At 38.5% G+C, this 17595-nt stretch overlaps 2 long non-coding RNA genes across 4 annotated transcripts in view; one reads left to right on the forward strand and one right to left on the reverse strand.

Moving 5' to 3' along the window:
- The window catches only part of LOC145457805 (uncharacterized), a 569341-nt gene that overhangs the window by 449715 nt on the left and 102031 nt on the right, over positions 1-17595 (forward strand). The window lies entirely within an intron of this gene.
- The window catches only part of LOC145457855 (uncharacterized), a 383081-nt gene continuing 368654 nt past the window's right edge, over positions 3169-17595 (reverse strand). The window contains exons 1-4 of one of the 3 annotated variants that reach the window (XR_013920986.1): positions 9177-10151; positions 8799-8949; positions 4196-4392; positions 3169-3356 (exon numbers count right to left, since the gene is read on the reverse strand). This is a non-coding gene — a long non-coding RNA (uncharacterized LOC145457855). Of the gene's footprint in view, positions 4393-8798; positions 8950-9176; positions 10152-17595 lie in introns of those variants that run through there. The other 2 variants (XR_013920988.1, XR_013920990.1) reach the window with 2 other exon arrangements.

The raw sequence follows: 17595 nt of genomic DNA on the forward strand, positions 1-17595 counted from the left end.
TTTGGATCGACATTTGCATTTTTCTATATCAACTTTCAGACTAACAAACCCGCCATAATTTTTGATGTGAAGTATAGGGCTTGAATCAGGGTATATAATGGCACATATTTTTTGAATCAATATCATTCTCGAGTGGACTATTTTCAAGTCAATTACAATATCTATGGAGTGGGGGACCTATGGTAACATAGCCAAATCAAGCAAAGTAGATGGACACACTAATCACTCAACAACAGAAACTCGCCTACGTATAAATAGCTGTAAATCATAGTTACCTGTGGTGTTTTATCGCTATTACGAGGTATTTGAAAGTCAAAATGTCGATTTGCGGGTAATATGTATGTGGCATTAATTTTGTAAGTTTAGGCGTAAATCAAAACATGATTTTATGCCAACATTTTGAGTTGATATAATCTATTTTATTCTTGAAGGTCGTGACGAAACATTCTTCATTGGCTTACTGTAGCTTAGCTTAAAGTGCACAACAAAACAAGTTAACAAATTTGAGTTTTTGAGCGTATGTCTCATAGGTCCCATGGTCGTGTGCCTCTGGACCCACCGGGTGGGGACCGATGACACGTTCGAGCAACAAATTTTAAACGCTTATAAATATTTTCTGAAAAGGCGGATATTCATGTAAATGTCCTCGATAGGTAAAGCTTGTATCGAAGTGTTGAGACAACAAAAGATCTGCTATTCTCAGCTGAAGATTTGAGGGCCAGAGATCATTTTGCAATTTTTGATCCATCGGCACCACATCTTCCCTACTCTCGAATCAAGTGTTTATAATATTGTACTGCTTCAAATCCATTATAGTTTCAGAATGAAGCAGAAATAGACTTGGAATACTGACGTTTTACTCAGTCGGAAATAGGTACTTCCACCTTTATTCAAAGGATTTGTCGCTCGGAGCGAAATTCTACGAGGTTTTGGATAATACCCAAAATGTAGGTTCACTTTGAAGAGTAGTTTGTAAAACTCAATTATCGTATAGTGGGAGTTCGCAAATTCTCGATGCATTTGTGCTATTTTTCCTTGCGATAAGTCATTCTGAAGTGCGAAAATGCATTGTAGAATATAGATGAAACTGGACCCGCTCATCAAGGCCAATGGAAAAGTACATTTCAACATTCTATTACCAGTGAATTTCTTCTGAAGTACATGAAGTGCTGATTTCCAAGCGAGTAAAAAAGTAAGTATTGAAGGTATTATTTGTCTGATAACTGAAAACTCTGAAATAGAAATAGAAGTAGATGAAGTCTAAATAGATAATCACTTGATTAAGTGTAGCGCAAGCAGGCGAAACCTATACTTGAGTACTCCAAATGTACAATTATTTCGATATCGAAAGGGTTTTGATAATATCCAATATGTAAGCTCACTTTAAAGCAGTGGTTCTTAACCTTGCCCCCAGCGCCCCCCAGAGGCGCTGGCGATTTTGAAGGGGGGCGGAAACGCTCAGGGGGCGATATGGGGGGCGCTGGGCTCAGGGGGCGGTAACGCTCAGGGGGCGATATGGGGGGCGCTGGGCTCAGGGGGGCGGTATGGGGGGCGCTGGAGAAAAATGGCTTCGCAGTAGATGATGTGGTGATAGGACATATCCTTAATGAGTATTCAGAGCAAATTAACACCGAAAACTTCGTTACATATAGCCTTCAAAATACATATAGGTTTAATTGTCCATGGGCGCCTAAATGACTGACACCGAATGTTTCTGTCTTGGCAATATGAACCCCAGAAGACGTATGTCAGTGAAGAAATACCAATCTGAAATCGTGTGTGTCTTTTAGTTGGGCGATTGGGCGACAGGGATATTCCTGTTGAGCGATTCTATATTTTTTGATATTGCAGACAGGGGGTCACGAAATAACATCATGCAACGAAGTCATACCTACGGGTTCGCCCGCCCAAATATGTTTAATTATTAGTAACGGGCCCTACAGTTTCCAAGAAACCTCACAATGTTCGCTTTAAGTTTTGATGAGTCTGCGCACACTCAACAACTCACAGCCTAATGGGGGTCTGGGAGTGAAGTCCCCCGGAAGCTTGATTTATCACCCGACGGAGGCCCAGGACCAACGTTTTTTGTTTGGGGGGGAGCTGACGAAGTGCTGTTACGGCCCTGGTAACGAATAATTGTACCTGCGGGCACGCCCGAATATGTGTAATTATTAATTACGTGCCCTTTATCTTCCTATACAACAGATCACTCAGTTTATCGCGACTTATATATGTAATTACCACCTATTCATTCATGCATTATAGAAAATTTTGATACCTAGGGCGACCAGGCCACACAAACTTTGCTGACCATCGAAATCACGATAGGGGGTTCGTGGGGGCGAAGCCCTCAGAAGTTCGGTTTATCACGCTATGGGTGGGCAAGGCAATCGTTTTTAGGGGGTTGACGAAGTGCTGTTACGGCCCTCACTCTTACTCAGTGTCTTTATTACATTCCTTACAATATGAAGTTGGGGGGGGGGGGGGGGGCTGGAGCACGATAATTTTTGAAAGGGGGCGCTGGAGGAAAAAAGGTTAAGAACCACTGCTTTAAAGGATAATTCGTAAAACTCAAATATTTCGCAGTGAGAGTTTGCAGATTCTCGATGTATTTTTGCTATTTTTCGTTGCGATAAGTCATTCTGCAGCGCGAAAATGCATGATAGCATATAGTTGAAACTGGCTTTGCTCATCGAGGGCATTGAAAAATGTACATTTTAACATTTTAGTATCAGTAAATTTTTAGTAAAGTGCAAGAAGTGATGATTTCCCAACGAGTAAATCAGTAAGTATTGAAGGTATAGTTTGTCTGAAAACCGAAAACTGTGAAATAGAAGTAGATGCGCTGTAAATAAATAATCACTTGATTGAGTCTATTCCCAGTAAACACATTACAGACCCCAAAGATGTAGAAAGCGGAGTCCGATATAGTAGATATTAGAGCTCGGCAGGTAGTAGAAAGGGGGATTTTGTCGACTCAATTCAATGTCTTTTCCATGTCCTTCAATAATGTAAATATTATGTAGATGCTACAGCCTTTAAACATGGTGAGTAGAATGTAGATCCTACATTAGAAGAATATCCTGATATAATAACCTGTTTTCTACCACTGGGCATAACCTGATCACGACTGCGTACACACACACACACCACATTATCTACTACATATTAATCACATTTGCGGTAATTTATTCCAAAACGGAATTGGCAAGTAAATAATGCCGGTGTAAAAAATGAAACGAACGAAATTACTTGTAGTGCCAAGTAGCAATGAATGAAACTATGAGAACAGTCAGTAATCAGAAGGTTTCATCGTCTGATGATGATAATCCCTCTGGCGTTTTCTTTTCAACACCCTGCAGAAATAAAATGAAAATGACGATTATTAGCTAAGACATTCGTACTGCGAAAATGGCAGAGGTAGCGAGTAACGAATGACTCCTGCATTTTTTTCGCCCATACTTACTAAAATGGATTTGATTCTGGACTATTTCCACTCAAGTTTTTTTTATTATATTTTTTATTATTATATGACTAGAGAACTGACTTCAATCGCCACTTCTACTTGATTATCAAGATCAACGATGACTACTTCAGCAATCTTCACATTCTGTCAAAAATGATCAATTCAACAATCCAAATGAATCAGTTATTTGGCAGCTAGTTGGAGAGATATATACTCAAGTCTAGAAAGTGGAATGATACTCTGCCTGGAAAGCTGAAGACCTAACAATATTGTGTACAGAGAACAAAACATTTGAGTGGCTGCACTGGTATAGACATTAACAAATTATTAGAATTGACAGCAAGATAACCAGCAAGACATTAAAATGAGAATTAGTGCAGTTTCTTAGGCTGTAGCGATACTCAGCCAGGAAAGTAATTGACCTAGCAGAGAGCAAAACGTTGTAAATAAAGCGAGCGAAACCTCCGACAAATGATAAAACATTAGAAGCGACAGTCTTACTAGAAGCAGAATAACAATCATGAGGGGTTCGAGAACAGAAGCCGGGAAGTGACCATCAGAAATTACTGAATACTGGACGAACAGATCCATGACCACTAACAAATGGTCTTTTAATAGTCAATATTGATACCAAATGACACCACCCCTATTTCACCGCAACATTTAGCAAATACAGCGCTGGAGTCAACCTTATATAACCGCTAACCAAACGCCCATTAGTTTTCCCACCTACTACTACGCGCTTCGCGGATGGAAATACGCATTAAAGCGAACGGACGCGACTTGTCACACTCTTGCTATTTCTGCTCCTTTTTTTTCTTCGTTCCTCTTCTCTGTCGCTTCCGCTTAAGGAGAGAAACAGTCGGCCGCGTTTACGGATCGTGAATTCCCGGCTTAATGGTGATTCTTCCTCCAATGGTCAGCACCTTGAAAATTGAGAACAATGTTGTTGCAAAATGCATGACAATTTGAAAGTTACATCATTCTAATTATTCCAGTTATGGCCGTGAATCGTTACAAGTGTGGTAACCATAAGAATTATTACTATACTTCAACTACAAATACAATATATTGTATAAAATAATTACCCATTCTTTTACGTTGATCGAGTCCCAAATAGATGAAATATGTCAAAAAATTTGCTAAAATTTTTAAGACTCCCAACATTTTACAATTCGAAGTTGGATGGCTTTACCAATACAAGTACAGTTTGTATCGCAACTGACAATTATGTAGAGAACGCTGCGAGACATGAGAGTAGGCCTACCCTAAAACGTTTCTCTGACATGGACATTAGGGCTCTTAAAAAAATGACTTTTTTTCTCAAATCGTTCTGGCTACTTGATAAAATTGTTAGTTTTTTTCTGAAATCGTTCCGGCTACTTGATAAAATTGTTAGGTTACCTAATTCAAGCCTACACACCAAATTTGGTTCAATTCCAACCAGTAGCCGCATTGCTACAGGAAAAGAAAGTTTATATTTATTATATAAAAATAAATAGAAAAAATTTGAAAATTTTCTGTTCACCCCATGAAAGTGTTAGGTTATGTATAGAAACGATGTTCATCAAATTTGGTTCGATTCAAACAAGTGGAAGCGGAGTTATTGCCATCGAAAAATTTGGACTTGAATAAAATAGTATTTACGGTGCGCACCACTATAATAAATAAATAAAGAATTGTGTCACGCTGTCATACTGTTTTACGCGACCGTTGTTATACACTGCATTGTTGCTGTGCTCCGGCTCCATTGATGTTATTTCTACATTCGACATTAATGCGTCATAATTCTCCATCTGATTTTGAATTCAACTCTGTTTTGCTTCCTTTATCGTGCCGGTAGCTCTTTAATTGGCGCGCGAAAAGTTCTTCGGGTTTCAATAACGTTTATCATGAAGGTACTTTTGAAAGCAGTATTAAAATTGTGTACCACCAACCAGTTATTTAATTACTATTTATCTTCAAAGTAAATGCTCATTGCATGAAGCAGGGTTGTAAGACCCGAGTCACGATTTTCTGTTGACTCGACTTGACTCAGTAGGGTGGAGTGAAAAATGAAAATTTTTGAATTTCCAAAAAGGGTCTTGATATGTGGTGCCAAATAGTAAACAAATAAATTCTATCATAATTTTGGGTTCGTACACCCTCTAGTGGTCGTGCAATTTCACCGAACGAGCCAAAAACAGCTAATTTCGCCATATCTTGATCATCACTTACACTAGAAAGTCAGTTTTGGGCTTAAAAGATGCAGAAGCAACATGTTTCTATCTCACTTCCATAGAACTTACTCTTAAAAATGAACAGAAAAAAAGTTACAAGCAAATTTCTGATTTTATAGGTAAAATTAAGCACTGAAGCAGTGGGTAGGATGTCAAAAGCGTGTAGTGATTGATCTTATGACTAAGCAACATACCCTATCAATTAGAACCACTTTTCAAAACTTGCTCAAAGAAATGAAACCCCCTCCAAGCATAAATAGGGCTCGGGCATGGAATAGAGACTACTAAAACTGTATTTAAAACAGCGTCCATTGGTAGTGCAGCGTCATGATCGATATCGGTAAGTTTATAACAACGGCCCTCATGAGATTTCTTACCAAAATGCTGTCGTAGGGTTTGTATCATATTTGTTACAAAGCTCCTGAATGAAAGTGCAAAAATTGAAAATACACATTCAAAACACAAACATCAATTCTATACTGGAAACAGAAAATTTTTGTAGCAGTATCATCATATGAGTATCAGTGTGCACAAACATTAAAATCATGTTTAGTATTGAAAGATTTCATCTGCTTTCAAGACTTCAGTTTTTGTCTGATGAGGCTATCTCTACGTTTAAATCCTAAACATTGAGCAGATGCTTATGTCACCACTGACACATGTCTTTCCACTGCCTGGTTGTGGCAAGGATAACTGAGCCTTAATGGTGATGATCATAGGTTACCCAGCTCGTGATCAGACAAGGTCTTGATTGCGATGCAGGCGGCTGTTCAATATTTTTGATGTTTAAGTTGACAATTTGGTGGAAAGATTAAGCCTTGATGTTGATAACTGGAATTTGGAAGAATCTGATGCTGGTGTCAATGTTGCTGCTTTAGGGTTTGGTTTCATTTATAGGCTATATCCTCCTTCAAAGTCGTAAATTGGAACCAGATGTGCAATATTTAGAGGCTGGGCCCGTCGTTCATTTAATATGGTTGACTCTCGCATCTCAAATTTCAAAGTACTATGTGGGAAGAGTCGTCCATCGAGAAATCTGAACTGTCTTGCTCAATTCTGCATGGAGGTCTATTTTCCGTTATGGTTTGAAATAAAAATGTACAATTCCATCGTAGATGGTGCTAAAAATTTCCACAATATAGTTTCCCGTGTCTCAAAGCTGACTGATACCCGAATTAACTCCCTTGCACTATCTTTGCTACAAAGAAATGCTCATTTTGAACATCCAGAAAATATTTTGCTGGGAATGCTTTGGTGACGAGGAGGGAAACGTCCGAAGATTTACAGTTAACAAGATTACAGCTATGCGCAGAACAACCACACCATACCAAATTCCAATTATGAATTTGAAGGAAAGGAAAAGGAAAGGACGTAGTTTATTTTTGTCCTTGATGTTTTTGCGGCATATACACCGACTCATGATATACATACACACGATCTGCGCATATGCATACCATGAGTGCATGATGTGCATATGCCGCTGGACAAGGAAGTGCAGATATAGCCTTTACGACTTTCTAAGTCATGCACCACCCCTCCATGCTATCCCAGTAATGCATGAGCGCCAAGCAGGGAAGCCATGGATACCAGTGTTACTAATCAGGTCTTTGGTCTGACCCGGCCGGGAATCGAACCCACGACCTACCGATCAAGAAGCCGGACAAGATATATAAATGACACCAAACCTAAAAACAGCGACATTGAGCATCAGTTTCTTCCAAATTCCAGTTATCAACATCAAGGCTTAATCTTTCCACCAAATTGTCGACTCTAACCACAAAGATATTGAACAGTCGCCTGCAATCAAGACCTTGTCAGATGTTGAGGTGGAAAACCTAAGATCATCACCATTAAGGCTCAGTCATCCTTGCCACAACCAGGCAGTGGAAAGACATTAAAACGTGCATGGTTACTGAAGCATCTACCCATGTTTCAGGATTTAAACGTAGAGATAGCCTCATCAGACAAAAACTGAAGTCTTGAAAGCAGATGAAATCTTTCAATACTAAACATGATTTTAATGTTTGTGCACACTGATATTCATATAATACTGCTACAAAAATTTTCTGTTTCCGCTGCACTACCAATGGACGCTGTTTTATATATAGTTTTAGCAGTCTCTATTCGATGCCCGAGCCCTATTTATGCTTGGAGGGGGTTTCATTTGTTTGAGCAAGTTTTGAAAAGTGGTTCTAATTGATAGGGTATGTTGCTCAGTCATAAGATCAATCACTACACGCTTTTGACATCCTACCCACTGCTTCAGTGCTTAATTTTACCTATAAAATCAGAAATTTGCTTGTAACTTTTTTTCTGTTCATTTTTAAGAGTAAGTACTATGGAAGTGAGATAGAAACATGTTGCTTCTGCATCTTTTAAGCCCAAAACTGACTTTCTAGTGTAAGTGATGATCAAGATATGGCGAAATTAGCTGTTTTTGGCTCGTTCGGTGAAATTGCACGACCACTAGAGGGTGTACGAACCCAAAATTATGATAGAATTTATTTGTTTACTATTTGGCACCACATATCATAACCCTTTTTGGAAATTCAAAAATTTTCATTTTTCACTCCACCCTATTGACTCAGGTCATCTTCTCAAAGTACGGAAATGACTCGACTCATTGCGCATGACTTGAGACTCAGACGGCCAAGACCGACATTTCATGATTATTTCAAAGAATAGTACAGCAAATCGCTATTGGGATTTCGCCTATTGATATTGGTATTTGAAAATGCGGCCAGAAACTGCTAAAAGTAAGGAAAATTCGTATATTATAAATGCGACCCACTCGATATCACAAAAAATATAATAAGTTGGTTTAACAAGACCTAAATTGGAAACTAAGCAGCTAACACAATGACTTATACTCTGGCTCGAGTCATAATACCATAACTCGGACTCGGCCCTCTGCTCGCTGACTTGGACTCGGACTTGACTCGGTGGTGGAATTGAAAATGACTCGAGTCAAAACTATAAAAGTGAAATTGACTTGCGACCCGGAGCCTTGTGACTTGGTTACAACCCTGGCATGAAGCCTCAATAGTTACATGAGTGGGGTGACTAGACAAAGAACACAGTCACATTTGCAGCATATCATGAATGTCTCTTACTATATGTGATCTTGTTCAAATGGAGGTTGATGAAAGTGTATTTCCCATTCTTTCCGACTCTGCTATAATTACACCAGACTGGCGACCTTCTTCATGATGCTTCTTGCTGACTGACCAATATTGTCGCCGCCAACGGTACGAGCGCAAATGTCTGATATGTCAATATAGGAACAGAATTAGTTGACTGTTCATGACCGTCCACGCTCAGAGTTATAAGCCTAAATATAATCCAAGCAATACGATCGTCCACTTTGACTGACTGAATTTCTAAAAATAATAAACATAACACCTTGATAGTTTCCACATCTTACGTTTATATATACCGTCTGCTATCGGCACAACAAAGTATTTAAAAATAACAAAACAGATTCAACATACCACATATCTTGCAAAGGCTTTTGCTTTCATTCAATATGTCATCAAACTTCTTTAAATCCTCCTTTGTGGTGAGTGGCTTTGGAATTCTTCTAGGATCAATTCCGATATCGTTTTATCATATACAATCTATGGCGGAATAAAAGTTTCGGATAAGTTCTAAAACGAACACAATTTTCCACACAAAAGTCAATTGCCATACGAAATGCCAAATGCTACGGTCCCATGTTATGTCTACGCCTGGTTTGAAGAAAGTCAAACAGCTCTAGGCGTCATATACTACAGGCAATTCGAAATACCCCATAAGCTATATGCTACTGCATATATACCTTTTACCCGCTACCTCATTCAGTCACAATTCCTATATATTTACGGCATTTACCATACAGAAAGAGCGAACTATGCCTGGCTGCTACCTGTTGCGAGTCAAATCTTTGTCACGCGCGATGACGTAAATTTGAGTCGCCGATATATTCTAGAAGTCACGCATCGATAATCATATTCCTAAACGTACAACATCTCACTTATTTAGTTATTCTCTGGATAAAACTATTATCCATACTCGTTGAACATACGAGATTACCGAAAGAGCGAATATATATCTAATGAAGATCATATATATCAGAAGAAAACGAAACTGTTCGGCCTTAGAGCAACAACACGAATATTCAACACCGGTGACATCCTCACGCAATAAAACGAAGGTAGAACATTGTTTTCTAATGGATATAACGAAGCTACCGCTTGAGATCGAACAAAACCGGATAGTGATTTATCGTTATTGAATGTAACACAAACATTATCCTTTCTACGTCTTTTAGACATACCCGCAAGCGATGGAAAATTCGCATTATTAGGTTAACAACGCGATATAATGAAGTCTAACGCATGCCATGGAACAACACCGAGTTGGAATTTATTCTGATTGAATATAACCACAAGACAACCCTACTACGTATTTTAGGCATTCTCCCGACACTTAGAAAATCAGAACCTAATCGAGATGATCCCGGATTATCCTTTTACGGTTTTGTGTTTGCTGGGTTGCTACCAAGGCAAAACCAATACTTGAGTACTCCAAAATGTACAAGTACTTCGCTATCGACTCAAAAGGTAGTTTTCTATCTACTCTACAAAATCGGTTCTGTAAGACTTTAGTACATTGGAAAAGTATTTGAGTCTAAAAATATTAATCCCCATAAAACGTACTGGATGCGGGGTTCGAAGCCTACCCAGCAAACACAGTACAGACCAAAGATGTAGAAAAGCCGAGCCGATATAGTAGATATTAGATCTCGGCAGGTCGTAGAAAGGGGGATTTTGTGTCGACTCAATTCAACGTCTTTTCCATGTCCTTCAATAATGAAAATATTATGCAGATGCTACAGCCTTTAAACATGGTGAGTAGAATGTAGATCCTACGTTAGAAGAAGAAGATCCTGATATAATAACCTGTTTTCTACCACTATGGGCTTAACCTGATCACGGCTGCGTACACACACCACATTATTTACTACATATTAATCATTTGTGATAATTTAATTTCAAACGAATTGGCAATAATGCCGTTGTAAAAAATAAAACGAACAAACGAACGAATGTCTTTAGAAAGAAAGTGAAAACAGTCCTTATCATCAGGTTTCATCTTCTGATGAGCCAGTTAAATAACCAGCATGCGGCCTTTTTTTTCAACACCCTGCAGAAATAAAATGAAAATGATGATTAATAGCTAAGACATTCGTACTGCGAAAATGGCAGAGGTAGCGACTAACGAATGACTCCTACATTTTTTTTGCCCATACTTACTAAAATGGATTCGATTCTGAACTATTTCCACTCAAGTTTTCAAGTTTTATTATTATATTTTTTAATATGACTAGAGAACTGACTTCAATCGTCACTTCTACTTGATTATCAAGATCAACGATGACTACTTCAGCACTCTTTGAAAACAGCCACCAACACAAAAAGAATTCTTGACTAAAATTTCTTCACATTCTGTCCAAAATGATCAATTCAACAATCCAAATGAATCAGTTATTTGGCAGCTAGTTGGAGAGATATATACTCAAGTCTAGAAAGTGGAATGATACTCTGCCTGGAAAGCTGAAGACCTAACAATATTGTGTACAGAGAACAAAACATTTGAGTGGCGGCACTGGTATAGACATTAATAAATTATTAGAATTGACAGCAAGATAACCAGCAAGACATTAAAATGAGAATTAGTGCAGTTTCTTAGGCTGTAGTGATACTCAGCCAGTAATTGACCTAGCAGAGAGCAAAACGTTGTAAATAAAGCGAGCGAAACCTCCGACAAATGATACGATAAAACATTAGAATCGACAGTCTTACTAGAAGCAGAATAACAATCATGAGGGGTTAGAGAACAGAAGCCCGGGAAGTGACCATCAGAAATTACTGCATACTGGCCGAACAAATCCATGACCACTAACAAATGGTCTTTCAATAGTCAATATTGATACCAAATGACACCACCCCTATTTCATAGCAACATTTAGCAAATACAGCGCTGGAGTCAACCTTATATAAGCCCTAACCAAACGACCATTAGTTTTCCCACCTACTACTTCGCGGATGGAAATACGCATTAAAGCGAACGGACGCGAATTGTCACACTCTTGCTATTTCTGCTCCTTTTTTCTCTTCGTTCCTCTTCTCTGTCGCTTCCGCTTGAGGAGAGAAACAGTCGGCCGCGTTTACGGATCGTGAATTCCCGGTGGGTGATTCTTCCTCGAACGGTCAGCACCTTGAAAATTGAGAACAATGTTGATGCAAAATGCATGACAATTTGAAAGTTACATCATTCTAATTATTCCAGTTATGGCCGTGAATCGTTACAAGTGAGGTAACCATAAGAATTATTACTATACTTCAACTACAAATACAATATATTGTATAAAATGATTACCAATTCTTTTACGTTGATCGAGTCCCAAATAGATGAAATATGTCAAAGAATTTGCTAAATTTTTGTATAATTCGACAGATTCCGAAATCTTCTCAAAGTGCACCTTTCAAAAATTTGATATCAAGACTCCCAACATTTTACAATTCGAAGTTGGATGGCTTTACCAATACAAGCAAACAGTTTGTATCGCAATTGACAATTATGTAGAGAACGCTGCGAGACATATGAGTAGGCCTACCCTAAAACGTTTCTCTGACATGGACATTAGGGCTCTTAAAATATGACTTTTTTCTCAAATCGTTCTGGCTACTTGATAAAATTGTTAGGTTACCTAATTTAAGCCTAAACACAAAATTTGGTTCAATTCCAGCCAGTAACCGCTTTGCTACAGGAGAAGAAAGTTTCTATTCATTATATAAAAATAAATAGGTAATAAAAATTTGAAAATTTTCTGTTCACCCCATGAAAGTGTTAGGCTGTCTATAGAAACGATGCTCACCAAATTTGGTTCAATTCCAACCAGTGGAAGCGGAGATATTGCCGTCGAAAAATTTGGATTTGAATAAAACAGTATTTACGGTGACCGATTCTTTGTTTACTTATTAAAGTTGTGCTCACCGTAAGTACTATTTTATTAAAATCCAAATTTTTCGACAGCAATAACTCCGCTTCCACTGGTTGGAATTGAACCAAATTTGGTGAGCATCGTTTCTATAGACAGCCTAACACTTTCATGGGGTGAACAGAAAATTTTCAAATTTTTATTATTTTTTTTTATATAATAAATAGAAACTTTCTTCTCCTGTAGCAAAGCGGTTACTGGCTGGATTTGAACCATATTTTGTTTGTAGGCTTAAATTAGGTAACAGAACAATTTTATCAAGTAGCCAGTACGATTTGAGAAAAAAAGTCATTTTTGAAGAACCCTACTGTTCATGACCGTCCACGTTTAGAGTTGCATCTCAAAGATGCTAAAATAAGCCTAAATATAATCCAAGCAATACGATCGTCCACTTTGACTGACTGAATTTCTAAAAACACCTTGATAGCTTCCACATCTTACGTTTATATATACTGTCTGCTATCGGCACAACAAAGTAGGCCTATTTAAAAATACCAAAACAGATTCAACATACCACATCTCTTGCAAACTTCTTTAAATCCTCCTTTGTGGTGAGTTGCTTTGGAATTCTTCTAGGATCAATTCCGATATTGTTTTATCATATACAATCTATGGCGGAATAAAAGTTTCGGATAAGTTCTAAAACGAACACAATTTTCCACACAAAAGTCAATTGCCACACGAAATGCCAAATGCTACGGTCTCATTTTACAAGGTATGGCGAGGAAACGTAGTGGTACGTTCCATTATAGCTAAACACCAATGAATTGCGGGTTCTAGCGTGACACGTCGACTCCATAATTCCTACCGAAGTGTTGGCCGTTTATCTAGGCTACTCCTCGCCATCTGATTCGCATAGATATGTCTTAAAAAGCCTAGGAGTGGGCCGTGCTGTAAGTGGGCAGATGGTTTCCGATGCACCCGGCACTTGGTGAATTCGGCCGCACAAACTCGGCACTTGGTGAATTCGGCCCTCGGGAAATTTTGAATTGAAGTGTATTTACAGCTATTAATATGAATTATCAAACTAATAATAGTATTATCAAGTGATTCGTCAATCTTGTAAGGAGGTCAGGGCATCCGTAGAACGCGCAGTCACGGCGTGATTAGATCACGGATTGCGTAGCCACGGGAAATAACACAGCGCTCATATACCGACCACGCGCGGTCTGCTTGGAATCGATAGCGTGAGTCACGGGCCTGTGTCGTGTAAGTTTTGAGAAGATGGATCTTGGCGTTGTATGTGAGATCAAAACTGTGGAACATCAAGCGGCGCTTCTTCGTTTATCGATCACGACAAGCCAGTGTTCCTCATCAACAAATGTTTCGCATGATCACGTCAAAATAAATTATTTTTTGCCTTTGGAGAGACGATTCCACTCTGGGATTAGGGTGTCTCGATAACACGGTTGAAGGATCCCAAGATTACGAGATCTACCACGAGCCACGACACGTTTAAATTTCCTTTTTGATACTGTTCATTCATACTAAATGCATTTCTAATGCGAAGGTGTTCTAGTGCCAATTCCTCCAAGGGCCGAGTTCACCAAGTGAAGAGCGTCGCGTTATTTCCCGCAATTACGCAATCTGTGATCTAATCACGCCGTGACTGTGTGATCTACGCATGCCCTGACCGCCGTACAACATTGACAACCACTCAAAGTGCCAAGTTCACCGGCAAACATTCCAGTAACCAATCATGGTGACCGGTACCGCTACGAGATCTACCACGGCCGAATTCACCAAGTGCCGAGTTTGTGCGGCCGAATTCACTAAGTGCCGAGTTCACTGGTAATCGGGCAGATACGGAATAATAATAAGAACCGGCCTGGTGTAAAATGACCAGTGTAGTCGAACCACCACCATGAACACCACAAACAAACAAATAAACATCTAACAAGGAAAAGAAATTACCTTTGCAGCCTTTGACAAACACAGTTACCATTGAAACCAGCAATTAAGGTCTTATTCGAAAGCAGAATAACAACTGTTTTAGTGGACATATCAAATCAAATGTTGGAAAGTTCATGTAAAATAGCCCAAAATATTATCTTACTGTGACCATATTTCATCAATATGGTCTGGCTAGCCAAATTCTCTGGGCCAACATAATCAAGCTGCGTTTGGTTTCAACGATTAATAATCTTGTCACTGGATTCGAGGTATAATTGCACTCAAATATCAAATTTTGCTCCATTAATCAACATCAAGTTGAAAATGTCCATTCTTGCACCAACTTTTATAAAATCATGAATCAGTGTTCTACAGGAATGTATCTATATGACTTATATACCTAGAAAATTCAAGCATAAATATTATGATATACCGTAGGTATAGGTACCGGTAATTCAGATGTTTGAAGCGAATTATAGTGGTCTAATTTCACTAAATTAGAGCGAAATGCCAGCAATATAATTGTAATCTAATTCGGAAAAACGGTTTAGCTCTAATTCTAACCTGGAAAAGCTGAAACTTTTCTATAGTTATCTACACCTGTTTTGCAGAAATAAGTCAAACAGCTCTAGGCGTCATATACTACAGGCAATTCGAAATACCCCATAAGCTATATGCTACTGCATATATACCTTTAACCCGCTACCTCAGTCAGTCACAATTCCTATATATTTACGGCATTTACCATACAGAAAGAGCGAACTATGCCTGGCTGCGACCTGTTGCGCTTCAAATCTTTTTATGGCGCGATGACGTAAAATTTGAATCGCCGAAATATTCTAGAAGTCACGCATCGATAATCATATTCCTAAACGTACAACATATCACTTATTTGGTTATTCTCTGAATAAAACTATTAACCATACTCGTTGAACATGCGAGATTACCGAAAGAGCGAATATATATATAATGAAGATCATATATATCAGAGGAAAACAAAACTATTCGACCTTAGAGCAACAACACGAATATACAACACCGGTGACATCCTCACGCAATAAAACGAAGGGAGAACATTGTTTTCTAATGGATAGAACGAAGCTACCGCATGAGATCGAACAAAACCGGATAGAATTCATCGTGATTGAATGTACCGACAAAGTCATCCTTTCTACGTATTTTAGTCGTACCCGCGAGAGATAGAAAATTTGCATTATTAGGTTAACTACCGGATATAACGAAGCCTAATGCATGAGATGGAACTACACCGAGTATGAATTTATTCTGATTGAATATAACCACAAGACCATCCTACTACGTATTTTAGACATTCCCTCGACACTTAGAAAATCAGAACCTAATCGAGATGATCCCGGATGATCCTTTTACGGTTTTGTGTTTGCTGGGTAGACTAATAAGAGGACCGTGATTGAAAATAGACGGAGGATCACTGGATTAAAGTTTACTGAATACCCCGCAATGTAAAATTAGTATATACTATAGAAAATCAGGAGTGTAAAAGTCTTTAGTGCATCAGAATAGTGTAGTTTTCTATCGACTTTACAAAAGTCATACGATTTTTCTTGTTGCGTTCCTGGATAAAATGTAATATTTCACGCTTTTTAATTTTATTTATTATTTTCAGTTATCTGGCCAACTATATCTTTAATACTTACTTTTTTACTTGTTGGAGATCTGCACTTCCAGTACTTTAGTAGAAATTTAGTGATAATAAAATGTTGGAACGTACTTTTTTCATTGCCCTGGATGAGAGGTGTCAGTTTCACAAACTTACCCGACAGCATCAGGTATTGGCGATGGAGAAAGCTAAGCACTAATCTAGTAGATAACCTCTCGAATTGGTATTTTCTAATACCTCATTCCCATAGGCGAAATTGCAAACCTTGATCTCAGCTACGGGGAGAACATTAGCTTTACGCAACTTGGGACTATTATTTCGAGCGATCTGACTTATTTGCCACTTCCGAACTCGCACTTGCACTCATCAGGTGGTCACCGAATTTTTCGATTAGTTTATATTCCGAATTTTATTTAAAGCTGAAACTGTTAAGTACTACCAAAAGTGTTATAAAATGTGAAAAAGTGTAAAAGTAGAATTATTATTATATGTCATGAATAATTTTGCCTGCTTGCCCTATACTATTGAAAACATGAGTTAATTAACATCATCATCAGTATATTTTATGTCAAGAATTGTATAGCATTTTATGTGGGTGCTCCGGGGTGCTCTTCATTGAGTGTCCGTGTTGGGGAGATAATTTTTATATTTCATTGAAATTAGTATTCATTTTACAAAAACATCGTGTAAAGGTAAAGTAGCCTACTTGTACATTTCGGAGTACTCAAGTGTATAAGTTTTGTCAGCTTATTATATGCTCAGTATATTATATGTCAAGAATTGTGGAGCATTCATGTGGGTCTCCAGGGTGCTCTTCATTGAGTGTCAGTGGTGGGCGATAAGTTTAATTCGCAAAATTACTGTGTTCAAATCAGGCCTGTCGCCAACATAGTGATGTCGCATTAGCCCTAAATACACATAATAGAATATCAAGGAAAAGTATCATCTAATGCAGTGGTTCCCAACCTTTTTCGGTGGCAGGGCCAAATTTAGAATTTCAGAGTACGGTCGGGGCCGCACGAATACCAGGGCAATGAAAGGAACCCAAAATAGTCACCAAAATATGAAAATTCGCATTGTCCCGATCATTCTCTTGACGCCATTGGCCATTGTGTTGCCGCGCTCCGGTTGTTCAGAACAATCAACCTTTGCTGGCTATTTCGGAGTAGTTTTATTGCCCTGGCTAGATTTCAATTCGTATTTTTGGAATCAGTGCGACACCTCCTTTCGATAAACACCGTCATATCAAATTATTCGGACGCTTGGGTCGCGAGCTATAGGACTACCAATTATGCTGTTTTTTTGCCCGCTAAGCAGTACGCATCTCGACGTATTT

Source organism: Botryllus schlosseri, chromosome 2 (genome assembly GCF_051294905.1).
Source record: "Botryllus schlosseri isolate E-star chromosome 2, Bs_hap1, whole genome shotgun sequence".
Taxonomy (NCBI): Eukaryota; Metazoa; Chordata; class Ascidiacea; order Stolidobranchia; family Styelidae; genus Botryllus; species Botryllus schlosseri.